Genomic DNA, 6,000 nt, shown 5'->3' with positions numbered 1-6,000 from the left:
GATTGAGTGCCAAGTAGAGTTGAGCGACTTTTACTTTTTTAGGATCGAGTCGGGTTTCGCGAAACCTGACTTTGTCAAAAGTCGGGTCAGGTGAAATCGGCCGATTATTTCGAAAAGTCGGGGGCCGACCGAAACATGAATCCCAATGCAAGTCAATTGGGAATCAAAGTCGGCAGTGAGTGGAGGACAGGAAAACACCTACACTGCCCATTTTAATGCCAAAAACATCAATTCTTATTTCTTAAGCTTGTCAATCTTAATTTACTTTATAATAATAGTTAGGCATTGAAAACAGGGGGTTATTTGGCTAAAGTTGTGGGGGGGTAGGGCTGGCTCAAGATTCTCGTGGGCCCAGGAAATGCGGAATACGTCACGGCGGGGGAGCAGGGAGAGGTAAGTATTTCAAATTTGCAAGTGCTGTGATCCTGAGCAAGCAGGGGGGGCCCACTAGTTGGCACTGGCACAGGGCCCCTCATAGTGCGGCGGTGTGTTTGACGGCGGATGGCGCCTCCCACTGCCAGAGACACTTTTGCGTACTATGAGGGGCCCTGTGCCAGTGCCAACTAGTATGCTCCCCCTACCTGATAAAGGAACCTGCACTTTCATCTGCACCTTCCTCTTTGTCCCCGTGTAAGGTGGTATGGTATGCGGGAAGGGGAACATGACTTTCAGCAGGGTCAGATTCTGGCTGTGTAGATTGCAAGGGGAATGTAGTGGTCTGGGTCAATGTACCAGCAGACTCATCTAGCAGTGGCTGGGCAATGGGCAGGATGAGGAGGAAACACAGATATAGGCCCAAAATAAAAAAGTAGGCTAAAAGCAGTTCAAAATTGGTAACAGGACTAAACAGGCGGCATTGCTTTGTTAAGTGGAGGACAATTGTAATGAGTTGCACAGACACAGGTAGTAGGCCCAAATACAAAAGTAGGCTAAAAGCAGTTCAAAATTGGTAACAGGACTAAACAGGCGACATAGCTTTGTTCTGTGGAGGACAATTGTAATGAGTGGCGCAGACACAGGTAGTAGGCCCAAATACAAAAGTAGGCTAAAAGCAGTTCAAAATTGGTAACAGGACTAACAGGCGACATAGCTTTGTTCTGTGGAGGACAATTGAAATGATTGGCGCAGACACAGGTAGTAGGCACAAAATACAAAAGTAGACTAAAAGCAGTTCAAAATTGGTAAAAGGACTAAACAGGCGGCATTGCTTTGCTCAGTGGAGGACAACTGTAATGAGTGGCGCAGACAGAGTTAGTAGGCCCAAAATAAAAAAGTAGGCTAAAAGCAGTTCAAAATTGGTAACAGGACTAAACAGGTGGCATTGCTTTGTTCTGTGGAGGACAAGTGTAATGAGTGGCGCAGACACAGGTAGTGGGCCCAAAATACAAAAGTAGGCTAAAAGCAGTTCAAAATTGGTAACTGGACTAAACAGGTGGCATAGCTAGGTACTGGGTTGGGCTCCTCTGCTGAGTAGCAGACAGTGGTAGTAGGCGCAAAGTATTAAATGGTCTAAATGGAGGCCAGGGCACCTGTATATTTTAACTATCATCTATCATTTAAACAAATTTGTATTGGCAGTGCCATTGAAGGATTTAACAGCACAGACTACACAGTGGTGGAGCAGGGAGAGGTAAGTATTGCAAGTGGTAGAGCAGTGTTCGAGCTGGGGGGGAACACTCTCTCATGGGCGGCGGTACTGGCACAGGGGCCATCATTTTACGACGGTGTGTCTGACGTTGGTTATGCATCACCACCATCAGAGACACTTCATTTTACTATGAGGGACCCTGTGCCAGTGCCGTCGCCCAAGAGTGGGCACACCCACCTGTCCAGGCAAACGGCACTCGCACGGGTGCTTGCGCCAGGTGGTGACCATGGCCCTGTGGGGGGAGTCAGCCCATTTAGGGAGGTATAAAAATGGCCTATGGTGGACATTCAGCAGCTGCAAATGGAGGAATTGGAGAAGTCAGTAAGAGGAGGCCAAAAGCAAGACATTTTTCAGGCAAGCTACGTGTCAGCAGGAGAAGGTGGGGCAAAATAATTTGAAATCCATGATTGGTTCATTTTGATGAAGGTTAGATCATCAACATTCTGGGTAGCCAGACGTGTCCTTTTTTCGGTCAGTATTGAGCCAGCAGCACTGAAGACTCTTTCTGATAGCACACTAGAAGCAGGGCAAGCGAGTTCCTGTAATGCATATTCTGCCAATTCAGGCCAGGTGTCTATTTTAGATGCCCAGTAATCAAAGGGGAAAGACCTGTGAGGGAGAATATCGATAAGGGAGGAAAAGTAGTTTGTAACCAAAATGGACAAATGCTGTCTCCTGTCACTTTGAATCGATGCAGCACTACAAGTCGTGTCAGCGGTCATTGCAAAATCAGTCCACAACCTGGTCATAAAACCCCTCTGTCCAACGCCACTTCGGATTTGTGCACCTCTAACACCTCGGCCATTTTGCTCCCTACGGCTCGTGTGAGAACCATCACCGCCGCTGTGTGCTGGGAATGCCTGAACCAAATGGTCTACAAGAGTTGCTTGTTTGGTAGCCAATATTTGCTCAAGGTTCTCATGTGGCATGATATTTTGTAATTTTCCTTTATATCGTGGATCCAGGAGGCAGGCCAACCAGTAATCGTCATCAGTCATCATTTTGATAATGCGGGGGTCCCTTTTTAGGATGCGCAAGGCAAACTCAGCCATGTGGGCCAATGTTCCAGGTGTCAATTCACTGCTTGTGCTGGGTTGAGGAGCACTTTCTTGCAAATCAACATCACTTGTGTCCCGCAAAAACCCTGTACCTGACCTTGCAACACCACCAGTTTCTATTGCCCCCTGAGAAGCATCCTCCTCCCATAAATATTCATCCCCATCATCCTCCACCTCCTCTTCATCTGCCACCTCTTCCAGGAGAGTTCCCTGAGCAGACAATAGCTGACTGTCATCAAGGCTTCCCTCCTCCTCGGCTGCAGACGCCAGCTCCTTAATGTGTGTCAAACTTTGCATCAGCAGACACATTAGTGGGATGCTCATGCTTATGATGGCATCGTCTGCACGTACCAGCCATGTGCATTCCTCAAAATACTGAAGGACTTGACAGAGGTCTTGGAGCTTCGACCACTGCACACCAGACAACTCCAAGTCTGCCATCCAACTGCCTGCCCGTGTATGTGTATCCTCCCACAAATAGCACGCCTCTGTTCGCACAGCCTCTGAACCATGTGCAGTGTGGAGTTCCACCTTGTTGCAACATCGATTATTAGGCGGTGCGGGGGAAGATTCAGCGATCGCTGATGGTTCAGCATACGGCTGGAGTGTACGGGCAACCGGCGGATGTGCGAGCAAAGTCTTCGCACCTTCAGGAGCAGGGCTGGTAACTCCAGATAATTTTTGAGGAAGCACTGCACCCCCAGGTTCAAGGTGTGAGCCAGGCAAGGTATGTGTTTAAGTTCTGAAAGGGCTATGGCAGCCATAAAATTCCTTCCGTTATCACTGACTACCTTGCCTGCCTCAAGATGTACACTGCCCAGCCATGACTGAGTTTGTTGCTGCAAGTACTCGGCCAGTACGTCCGCGGTGTGTCTGTTGTCGCCCAAACACATAATTTCTAGCACAGCCTGCTGACGCTTACCACTAGCTGTTCGATAATGGGACACCTCGTGTGCAACACTGGCAGCTGCGGATGGAGTGGTCATGCGAGGAGTGGTCATGCGACTGCGCTCTGTGGACAAGCTTTCGCTTCTGGAGGAGCAGGGGTTGTGAACGCCTACAGCCAACTGTTTCCTAGACCGTGGGCTAGGCAGAACTGTCCCACTATGGCTGTCCCCTGTGGACCCTGCATCCACTACATTAACCCAGTGTGCCATGATGGACACGTAACGTCCCTAGCCATGTCTACTGGTGCATGCATCTGTTGTGAGGTGCACCTTCCTACTGACTGATTGCCTCAGTGCATGGACAATGCGGTCTTAGACATGCTGGTGGAGGGCTGGGATGGCTTTTCTCGCAAAGAAGTGTCGACTGGGTAGGTCATAGCGTGATACTGCGTAGGCCATCAGGACTTTGAAAGCTTCACTTTCAACCAACCGGAATGGCATCATCTCTAACGAGATTAGTCTAGCAATGTGGGCGCTCAAACCCTGTGTACGCGGATGAGAGGATGAGTACTTTCTTTTCCTAACGAGAGTCTCTTGCAGGGTGAGCTGGACTGGGGAGGTGCATATGGTGGAACTAGCGGTGGTGGTGGACATGGCGGATTGAGAGAGGATTGGTGATGGTATTCTGGCTGTTGGCCTACATAAAGTGTTTCGTACCAATAACCTTGTGATTTCCTGACTGCTTTAGCCTTGTGACGATACCTCACATTTGCTGCTGGTGGTGTCCTAATCGTTGGGCTTGCAGTGAGGGAAGCAATGTAGCGTTGATGACTACCTTCATTCTGAGCAGGTGCACCAACGGTACGTGACGTTTGGTAGTTAGTCCAGGCTTGCAAGTGCATGCTGGTTAAATGTCTAAGCATGCACATTGTATTTAAATTATGAAGATTCTTCCCTCTGCTAAAGGTCTTTGAGCATTTCTTACAGATAACTTTTGACTGATTATTCGGATCTTGGTTAAAAAAATTGCCACACTGCACTCTTCCTACTATGGAATACCTTTTCAGGCATTGCACGCTGTGCTACTTTCACCGGATGGCCATGCTGTCCTAAAACTGTTTTTGTTTTTGACAAACGTTTTTGTCCTGATACGGGCCTGCCATATGACAGCTGTTGCGATGTAGATGGCTGCTGCGGATCATCCTCCTCCACTTCAGAGCTACTGGCAGCGGCACCCTCTTCCCCAATGACTGCCAATCTGGGTCAACAACTGGGTCATCTATCACCTCCTCTTCAATGTCATGTGCACCTTCCTCTGTGTCACCGTGTAAGGTGCTATAGCGTTCGGGATAGGGCACCATAGTCTCATCAGAGTCAGATTTTGGCTCAGTACACTGCGAGGGCAATGTAGTGATCTGAGTCAATGGAACAGCGTTATAATCTAAAGACACAAAAGAGAATAGTAAAACCAAAAACACTCAGTTTGAAAAAATGTTGCAGTAATCCGCAAGTGCTAGTAAAAGATGTAAAAAACAGGGTATTTGGTTGATACGTTTTTTGCAAAAAATGTATACTAAGCTGCTCTACCAATCTTCACGGTATACCCTTATCAGAGCAGTCCTAACTAATGTATGCAATCCCTATCTGATGTATTTAAAAACCTGATCATCTGTATATAACCTGTGTGAACAGGGTTCAGAGAGGAAAAATCCATGTGTGCATACAGGGTAGAACAGCTTTTGTGCAGATAGCCCAAGAGGAGTGGTGGAACTCCCCAGTCTTGTAGACACAAGAGAACAATTATGGAAACAGGAACACATGGGCTACTTGCACAGTGAACAAGTCTGTATGATCATGTTCACACACCACCAAGAAACCTGAAGACACAAAAGAGAATAGTAAAACCAAAAACACTCAGTTTGAAAAAATGTTGCAGTAATCCGCAAGTGCTAGTAAAAGATGTAAAAAACAGGGTATTTGGTTGATACGTTTTTTGCAAAAAATGTATACTAAGCTGCTCTACCAATCTTCACGGTATACCCTTATCAGAGCAGTCCTAACTAATGTATGCAATCCCTATCTGATGTATTTAAAAACCTGATCATCTGTATATAACCTGTGTGAACAGGGTTCAGAGAGGAAAAATCCATGTGTGCATACAGGGTAGAACAGCTTTTGTGCAGATAGCCCAAGAGGAGTGGTGGAACTCCCCAGTCTTGTAGACACAAGAGAACAATTATGGAAAAAGGAACACATGGGCTACTTGCACAGTGAACAAGTCTGTATTATCATGTTCACACACCACCAAGAAACCTGAAAACACAAAAGAGAATAGTAAAACCAAAAACACTCAGTTTGAAAAAATGTTGCAGTAATCCGCAAGTGCTAGTAAAAGATGTAAAAAACA

Source organism: Ranitomeya imitator, chromosome 4, assembly GCF_032444005.1.
Source record: "Ranitomeya imitator isolate aRanImi1 chromosome 4, aRanImi1.pri, whole genome shotgun sequence".
NCBI lineage: Eukaryota > Metazoa > Chordata > Amphibia > Anura > Dendrobatidae > Ranitomeya > Ranitomeya imitator.
The sequence above is the reverse complement of the archived record's forward strand: the minus strand, read 5'-3'. Positions refer to the sequence as shown.